This window comes from Chiloscyllium plagiosum, chromosome 15 (assembly GCF_004010195.1).
Source record: "Chiloscyllium plagiosum isolate BGI_BamShark_2017 chromosome 15, ASM401019v2, whole genome shotgun sequence".
In the NCBI taxonomy this organism is placed as follows: Eukaryota; Metazoa; Chordata; class Chondrichthyes; order Orectolobiformes; family Hemiscylliidae; genus Chiloscyllium; species Chiloscyllium plagiosum.
Window position 1 is genome coordinate 8,520,048 of NC_057724.1, and position 9,448 is coordinate 8,529,495.

Consider the following 9,448-nt stretch of genomic DNA (forward strand, 5'->3'; position numbering starts at 1 on the left):
GCTGTCAAACAGGAAGTTCAGGATTACCTTAAGATTAACATGCTAGTTTCATTGGCAGTTATGAAGGCAAATGCAACGTTAGCACTCACTTCAAGACAGCTAGAATTCAAGAACAGGGATGTACTGCAGAGTCTGTGTAAAGCTTTGGTCATGCCTCATTTGGAATATTGTGAGCAGTTTTGTGCCCTGTATCCAAGGAAGGATGTGCTGGCATTGAAAGAGATTCAGAGAAGGTTTACAAGAATGATCCTGGAAATAAGGGCTTATCACACGATGAGCAGTTGAGTACCATGTGTCTTTTCTTGAGGGTGTATCTCAGTGAAATTTTAAGAATACTGACAGGCCTGGATAGAGTAGATGTGGAGAAGTTGTTTCCATGCATAGGAGAGGCCAGGATCCCGGGGCACAGTCTCAAAGTGAAGGGACAACCCTTTTGAACTGAGGTGAGGAGAAAGTTCTTCAGCCAGAGAGTGACGAATCTATGGAACTCATTGCCACAGAGGGCTATGGAGGCCAAGTCATTGGGTGAATTTAAGGCAGAGATAAAATAGTTCTTAATTGGTAAGGCGATCAAGCATTACAAGGAGAATGAGTTTGAGAAACATATCAGTGATGATCAAATAATGGAGCAGACCTGATGGGATAATTGGCTTAATTCTGCTCCTATATCTTATGGTCTTATGATCTTACGGACATCCATAATTACTCTGAGCCCAGATAAACCACTTTGTTGAATGTACTCTTATCAATTCACTTTCAGAAACTAGCAATGTAAAAGTGAAATTTCAAATAACGTAAATCTCAAGGATAAGATGAAATGATTGTTTTCAAAAATTTCATTGTAATTTTAGCTCAAAAATAACTTCTTCATATCTGAATTATTTTTGGCAAGATGTAACATTCCAAACTCTGAAGTAGAAGATGTAGAAATCGATCGCTACTTGAGTGAGTCCAAGCCTCCAGAGATAAGGAATTCCATCACTGAATTCTGAGGGTGTATAATGGGAAATCCATGTCTTCTGGGTGTTGATCAATGTCCCTAACTGTATGATATTAGACAGACAATGATTCTATTCTTTATAAATTAAAAACTAAAAAGATGACTTTGTCACAGATTTTGAAATACTAAATGGAACAAATAAGATCAAGAGTCATCGAGACAGAGAGATGTACAGCACAGGAACAGACCTTTCAGTCCAACTTGTCCATGCTGAAAAACATATCCGAAATTAATCTAGTCTAATTGCCAACATTTGGCCCACATCCATCTCAACCCTTCACATTTATATACACATCCAGCTAACTTTTAAATGTTTTAATTTGTACCAGCTTCCATCACTTCATCTGAGGCAGAGAAAAACTGATTTCTATTCTTCTGAAATATTGGATAATGGAAATGTCCTAAAATTTAGAGAGTATTTTTGAGAATAAAGATATGAAGCTCTTCAATGCAAAAATACAGGACTGTGGGTGATCCCTGACAGTATTGTACAGACTGGGACTGTGGGTGATCCCTGACTGTATGGTACAGGCTGAGACTGTGGGTGATCTCTGACTGTATGGTACAGGCTGGGACTGTGGGTGTTCCCTGACTGTATGGTACAGACTGGCACTGTGGGTGATCCCTGACAGTAATGTACAGACTGGGACTGTGGGTGATCCCTGACTGTATTGTACAGACTGGGACTGTGGGTGATCCCTGACTGTATGGTACAGGCTGGGACTGTGGGTGATCCCTGACTGTATGGAACAGACTGGCACTGTGGGTGATCCCTGACTGTATGGTACAGACTGTGACTATGGGTGATCCCTGACTGTATTGTACAGACTGGGACTGTGGGTGATCTCTGACTGTATGGTACAGGCTGGGACTGTGGGTGATCCCTGACTGTATGGTACAGACTGTGACTATGGGTGATCCCTGACTGTATTGTACAGACTGGGACTGTGGGTGATCCCTGACTGTATGGTACAGGCTGGGACTGTGGGTGATCCCTGACTGTATGGTACAGACTGTGACTATGGGTGATCCCTGACTGTATTGTACAGACTGGGACTGTGGGTGATCTCTGACTGTATGGTACAGGCTGGGACTGTGGGTGATCCCTGACTGTATGGTACAGACTGTGACTATGGGTGATCCCTGACTGTATTGTACAGACTGGGACTGTGGGTGATCCCTGACTGTATTGTACAGGCTGGGACTGTGGGTGATCTCTGACTGTATGGTATAGACTGGGACTGTGGGTGATCCCTGACTGTATTGTACAGACTGGGACTGTGGGTGATCCCTGACTGCATTGTACAGGCTGGGACTGTGGGTGATTTATTACTGTATTGTGCAGACTGTAGTTGATGTCCAGGATCACCCACAGCCCCAGTCTGTACAGTATGGTCAGGGATCACCTACAATCCCAGTTTATTTAAAAGTAGATTTTCTTTCAAAGTTGAAGTATTTTGTTCTCTGTTTCACGTCAAGATTTCACATTAAGCCTTGTCAATTCACACAGAGGTAACCTTTGATAGTGACATGAGATATCCTGAGCTAAATAGTGTTATTTTGGAACATGAGATGAAATTGAAAGAGACGAGACATTTAAATAAATGCAACAAAAACTCTGTGTGTCTTAGAGTCAGACTGTGTAAGAAATATAAGTGAGCTGATAGATATGTGGAAAAACTCAGAAAAAGAGAATAAGTTAAGAAAATGATAGCTTCAAAAAACACAGTGATAAACAGAAAATGGAGTCGGTGTGAGACACAATACAGGGATGGAGAGAGATACAAACAATGAACGCAGTCAGAAAGAACACAAGACAGACTTATTGACAAGGTGAAAGTAAAAGTGAGACATGTGAAAGACTGTTAAATTCTGATGTTTCAATATTTATTTCTGACTGACTGTCCTGCTATTCCAGTGACTCAGTGCCATGATTCCTGCTGCTGCTTTCTATCTAAGTCTTTCTGCTGTATGGTCACAATGAGGATGGTCACTGAAACTATTGTCCATCTCTCTCCCTCACTCAGACTGACAGAATGAACAATGAACAGTCGGTGTGTACACTCTCCCCAGTAGAAGCTAACACTGTACCTTTGGGGGTCCTGCTGCATGTTTCATCTGCTCCCCACCAACTGAAGCAGTCTGCCCATGACAGGGGTGATTGGAAGGAAGCAAACAGGTAGTACAGACTGTAGTCAACGATGCAGTTGTACAAAATGTTGGACATTGTAATCAGAAGCATCATAGCAATCCCCACACCTGAAAACAGAAGAAAGAACAGGGGAGTCTGGTTTGTGAATTATTGATTTAAAATAATGTATTTGACATGCATTTGGCTGGTCATTCAGCCAAATTGGATTTTCTTTCAGTGAGCACAGGACAGAACAAGGAGACTGCCCTGGCTGACCACACCTTTGGGGAAATATCGGTTTTGTTTAATCGATTATGTTGGCTGCTTCAACATTCAGTGTCCAACAGTAAAGATTTCAAACAGGAAATGTTAATTATGTTATAGTTCTATGTCAAGATTACAAGAATGATGTTCCTTGTCTACACATTTATACGCCCTCTCACTAATTCTTTAGGACACCATTATCATTGTGAGTGGTGATAATCACACATGCCCAGTCTTAGGCCATAAGGTCATAAGATATAGGAGCAGAATTAGGCCATTCATCCCACTGAGTCTGCTCTGCCATTCAGTCATGGCTGATATGTTTTTGAACTTCATTCTCTTGAGTTCTCCCCATAACTCTTGAACCCCTTACCAAGAACCTATCTATCTCTGTCTTGAGTATACTCAATGACTTGGCCTTCACAACCTGCTGCATCAATGGGTTCCACAGAGTCACCACCCTCTGGCTGTGGACATCCCTCTTTATCTCAGTTCTGATGAGTTGTCCCTTCAACTTGAGGCTGTTCCCTCATGTCCCAGTCTCTCCTACTAGTGGAAACATCTTCTCCAGGTCTACTCTATTCAGACCATTCATTATTCTGTAAATTTCATTATTCTGTAAACCCTCCTAGGCTCCATTGAGTCCTTAACTGTTCCTCATTTGACAATCCCTTCATCCCTGGGATCACTCTTGTAAACCTCCTCTGGACCCCTCCAAGGCCAGAACATCCTCTCTGAGACATGGGGTCCAAACATTGTCATATATTTCAAATGCTGTCTGACCAGAGCCTTATACAACTTCAGTAGCACATCTCTGCTCTTATATCCTAGCCCTCTTGAAATGAATGTTAACGCCAATTGAACCTGCATGTCAACCTTAAGGGAATCCTAAACTCCTACCCTTTATGTTTTAGTTTTCCAAAGCCTTTCCCCAATTTTAAAATAGTCTTTGTTTCTATTCGTCTTACCAAATTGCATAACTCTCACAATTTCCCACCCTGTATTCCATCTGCCACTTCTTTGCCCATTCTTCTCACAAAGTACTTCTGCAGCCTCCCCACTTCCTCAGACCTTCCTGTCCCTCTACCAATCTTTGCGACAACTACAAACATAGCAATGATGCCTCCAGTCCCTTTGTCCAGATTGTTAATGTATAATGTTGTGTTCCCAACAGTCCTGGTGGATTTATCCCTTATCTCTGCCCTCTGCAAGTCAGCCAATCCTCTATCCATGTCTGGATGGGTTACTCTTTGAAGGGTCAGTGTAGACTTGTTGGGCCGAAGGGTCTGTTTCCACACTAATCTAACCATGTCAGGACCTTTCCTCTAACACCACCGGCTCTTATCCCATTTAGTAGCTTCATACATGGCTCCTGATTTAAGGCCTTCTGGAAATTCAAATAGATCAAATCCATTGGTTCTCCTTCATCTAACCTGCTCATTACCACCTTAAAGAATTCTCACAAATTTGTCAGACATGACCGACCCGACTAACTCAGCCTTACTTTACCATGCACTTCTAAACCCTCCATAATCTCATCCTTAATAATGGACTGTAAAATCTTACAAATGATCAAGGTCAGACTAACCGGCTTATAGTTTCCTCCCTTCTGCCTCCATACCTTCTGAAACAGGGATGTTACATTAACCATTTTCCAGTTGTCTGGCGACTTCCTTGACTCCAGTGATTCCTGAATGTTCACCAACAATGCTTGTGCAACCTCCTCAGCTATCACCTTCAGAACTCTGAAGTGTAGTCCATCTGATCCAGCTGAATTACCCACCTACAGACCTTGCAGCTTCCTCAGCACCTACCCCACAGGGATGGCCCCTACACTCACCTCTGCCTCCTGACTCTTGACACCCTGCCACACTAATGGTGTCTTCCACCAGTGAAGACTGATGCAAAGTCCCTATTCACTTCCTTCACCATTTCTTTGTTCCCCATTACTAATTCCCCAGCCTCATTTTCTAAAGGTCCAATGTCCACTCTCACCTCTTTCTGACCTTTTATGCATCTAAAGCAACTCTTGCAATCTTCTTTTATATTACAACCTGCTTATCGTCAGATTTCATCTTCTTCCCCCTTATTGCTTTTGTAGATATCCTCTGCTGGTTTTTAACTGCCTCCAAATTTTTAGACTTCCCACTAATTTTCACCACATTGGATGCTTTTCCTTTTGATTTTATGCTATTCCTGACTTCCCTTGTCTGCCGTGGTTGCCTCATCCTCCCTTTACTATGTTTCTTCTTCCTTGGGATGAATTTCTGTTTTGCCCCTCAAACTACCCCCCAGAAACTCCTGCTATTGCTGCTCTACCGTCCTCCCTGTTATGGTTCCCTTCCAATCAACTCAGGCCAGCTCCTCCCTCATGGCTTTATGATTACATTGACTCAATTGTAAAGATCTTACACCAGATTCATGCTTCTCCATCTCAAACTGAAGGGAGAATTTTATCATATTATGGCCACTGCCCCCGATGGAACATTCACCTTAAGCTCCTTAATCGAGATTTCCTCATTACACAGCACCAAATCCAGAATTGACTGTCCCCTGGAGGGCTCTATCACAAGTTGCTTGAACAAATCACCTCGTAGACATTCTGCAAATCCCTTTTTTATTGGATCCCCTACCAACCTGATTTTCCTCGTCCAGTTGTATATTGAAGACTCCCATGATTATTGTAATTGTGCATCATTTTTTACATGCCTTTTCTATCTCCTGATTTATTTTCTGACCCATATCCTGACTGCTTCTGTGAGGCCTGGACATAACTCTCGTCAGGGTCATTTTTGCTCTGCAAACCCTCAATTTTCCAAGATGGCGACAGTGTAGCAGGGCTGCATGCAGACTCTTATCTAGAGCTCATCCACTTCCATCTACTTTTTTAAAATCTTTTAATTTCTGCTCTGTCTTGATTTTTTTTCTTTTCATTTCTCGTTTCTTTGGTGGGTTGGTCGGAGGTAACAAGAGTAGGCTTTACACAGAGTGGTGGCAGCCTTCCGGTAATTGGAGGTGGCAGTGATGGTAGCAAGGACGTTCTCCTGCTCCTCCAGCAATCGGAGACAGAGGTGATGGACTCTTCAAGGTCCCAGTGGAGGACAGTGGCAGGAGCGGGAATCTTGGCATGGCAGCAGACTGGCCTGTCAGTGGAATGAGGCACTCAGGCTCGCAGTAGGCCCAGAGCGGGGACACCTGGTGTCACCAAGGCAGCAGCGGAGCAGGACACTCCTGGCTGGAATCACGGGAGGCCCGGAGTGGGAACTCCTGGTTGCGGGGCCCAACACTCTACCCAGTATTGGAGGCAGCAGTGAGATGGGCCCAGCAGTGATGAGATGGCGCCTGAGGAATGGTGACTCCTATAACAGTGGGTCCAATGCAGACAGCTCCAAGGCGGTGGAGATGGGCGAGTGACACAGGTGTGGCATCTCTCTCCAGGCTCCCTTTGCAAAGGAGATGTGAGACAGTCACAAACTCCCCCTCCTGAAGCCACTTTGTAGGCAGCATATGGTGGTGCAGAGAATCCAGGCATACGTGAAGAATCTCACAGGTACTACCCTTCTAAATATTTCCCTTATTTACCTTCAACCTGAAAGTAGCCAATAATAGTCAAGTTAGTAGCTATTATCAACCAATGAACTTATGCCTTACCAGTGATGTCACTCTGCTGTGTTAGGCCCCCAATCCTGGGTTTCAATTCATAATTTGTATAAAAAAACCTTACAAACTATGAGCCAAAAAGCCAATAGACAGCATGTTCCACATCTAATAACGTGTATGGCAGATCAGAGTGCAACATTACTACGCAAGTTTGGCTTTAACCTTTGTCAGGTAAGGGAGGTTTATTATTATTTATTAAATCATCACTATTACTTTTTTGAATTTGCTGTGACTGTATTGATAAAATAAACATTCACCTTGTAACATAGGCACAGCCCTCCACACTGCAACAGGCCCGAGGCTGGCAAACTGACCAAAGGAACACTCCAAGAAAAACAATGGTATCCCAACAAGAGCCAGCATGACAGAGTAAGGAATAAGGAATGCACCTGGAAAATAGCGGAAAGGATTTCAATTTTCAAGCTGAAACTCCATGCTTACACTGTGTGGGTTGGATTAAAATTTACCCTGAAATCTCTACGAATGCCCAAATTCCCGTTTTGTGAATTTCACTCTCTAACACAATCAGATATCTTTTCAGGTCACTTTACACAGTTATGTTGTGACATTTCTTATACATTTATCCTTGGTTTCCATCAATCCAATGGTGTGGGTTGTGAAGAGCCCTGATTTGAGCAGGTTTGATGATAATGTACAAGCCTGAACACAGGGCCTGACTAAGGAGCCTGCTATTCTGAGGATTTCACACACTGTGCAGTAAATATATCTGATGTGGATGGCTCATGCATTATAAACAATATCACTTGAAAATATATTCCAAATTAATAAATGAACCAATTACTTTGGTTTACAAATAGCATATATTTGATGCATCATATTGCTAATTTTAAACTATTACCTTGACATATCTCCCTCTTCATAAGAAAATAGTATACAAACTTGTTAGCTGTGGGATAAAATTTACCATTTCACATTGGAATTGTTTAATCCTGCATTATTTACTGCATTATATTTGGTGCAATAAACATTTGTTATTTACTGAACTACAATTTTCAGGATAAGTCAACAAATCGATCCATTTAGATCTGCCTTTCTTACTCTCCGATATTTTTAATTTGTCTACCATACCTCCTCCGTTTTTGTAAGCCAGGTAAGGAAATCTCCAAACATTCCCAAAACCCACTGCATTGCCAATCATTGAGAGCAGGTAATCAGTCTTCGAAGACCAGTTACCCCGTTCCACATTCTCATCACCCACAGCACCATGTTCATTGGCGGTATCCTGGGAGAAAGAATTGAAATGGCAAGTTCAGACATTAATCTTTCTCAGACTAAATCTCAAGTGAAATGTACAGTCACCACTCCCCACGACTATCGGAAAATGGTGCAGTTCTCTATTTAGCAGCAATGTCTGTCAGGTTAGAAACAGCCAGAGGTCCACAGAGAGTCTACAATTCACAACGATCAAAATCTACAAATCAACAGTATCTCTCATTGTCTTACATGGGTTTTTACTGTTTTGTTTTGTTGAAATACTCACCGTGTCCTGTGGAAGGTTTGGCCGATTGTCATTCAGTAAGAACCGAAATAAATGCCTTCGGTCCAGTTTCGGACATCAATGAACTATTCTTCCACTTGCACAAGAATTGGAAGTAAAATGAGGACACTCCTTTTGGCCAAAAGTCCTCCAACTTCTCATGAATGGATTATTCTTGTTGAGTCAGAAGTCAGCCTCTTACTGTGTTTCATAACAGGTGTAACTCTGCTTAGCTAATCATTCAATTTCCACACGAAACATTTCTATTGAGTTAAATTATTTGTTTTCAGAACAGTTACGATCAAAGTGCATTCGTTCTCTGTCCTCAGAGTTTGGGCAAAGTGCTGGTTTTAAAAGGAATAGCTCCCAAGTGAATCCAAACCAAGTTGAACTTCAGTCAAAGAAAAGCTATCTAAGATTTCTTCTAAAAATGAACGGGTCTTCTCCCATATTAGAAATATTATTGTCATCCCCTGCTGCCCGAGTTCATTTTACATAAGGAAATTTGAATTAGTTTTGAATGTGTGGCTGTAGTTTTTTAATCCTTATACAAGGTGAAATGTACATGGGAGGAGAAAGTGAGGTCTGCAGATGCTGGAGATCAAAGTTGAGACTTTATTGCTGGAACAGCACAGCAGGTCAGGCAGCATCCAGGGAACAGGAGATTCGACGTTTCGGGCACAGGCCCTTCCTCAGGAATCCATTCCTGAGGAAGGGCCTGTGCCCGAAACGTCGAATCTCCTGTTCCCTGGATGCTGCCTGACCTGCTGAAATGTACATGGATTTGGGAAAAACATGATTGCGTGTCCATTGATCTGGCAGTCTCACCTCTCACCAAATGTTTAAAGTTGGAAGATTATAAGAGAGAAGTAAATCTGTGTTGCTTTCTTAGCAT

General features: G+C 42.4%; 1 pseudogene; it reads right to left on the reverse strand.

The window, feature by feature from the left end:
* Nucleotides 1-8,316, reverse strand: part of LOC122557085 — an 80,048-nt pseudogene extending 71,732 nt beyond the window's left edge.
* Between the last annotated feature and the right edge of the window lie 1,132 nt (nucleotides 8,317-9,448).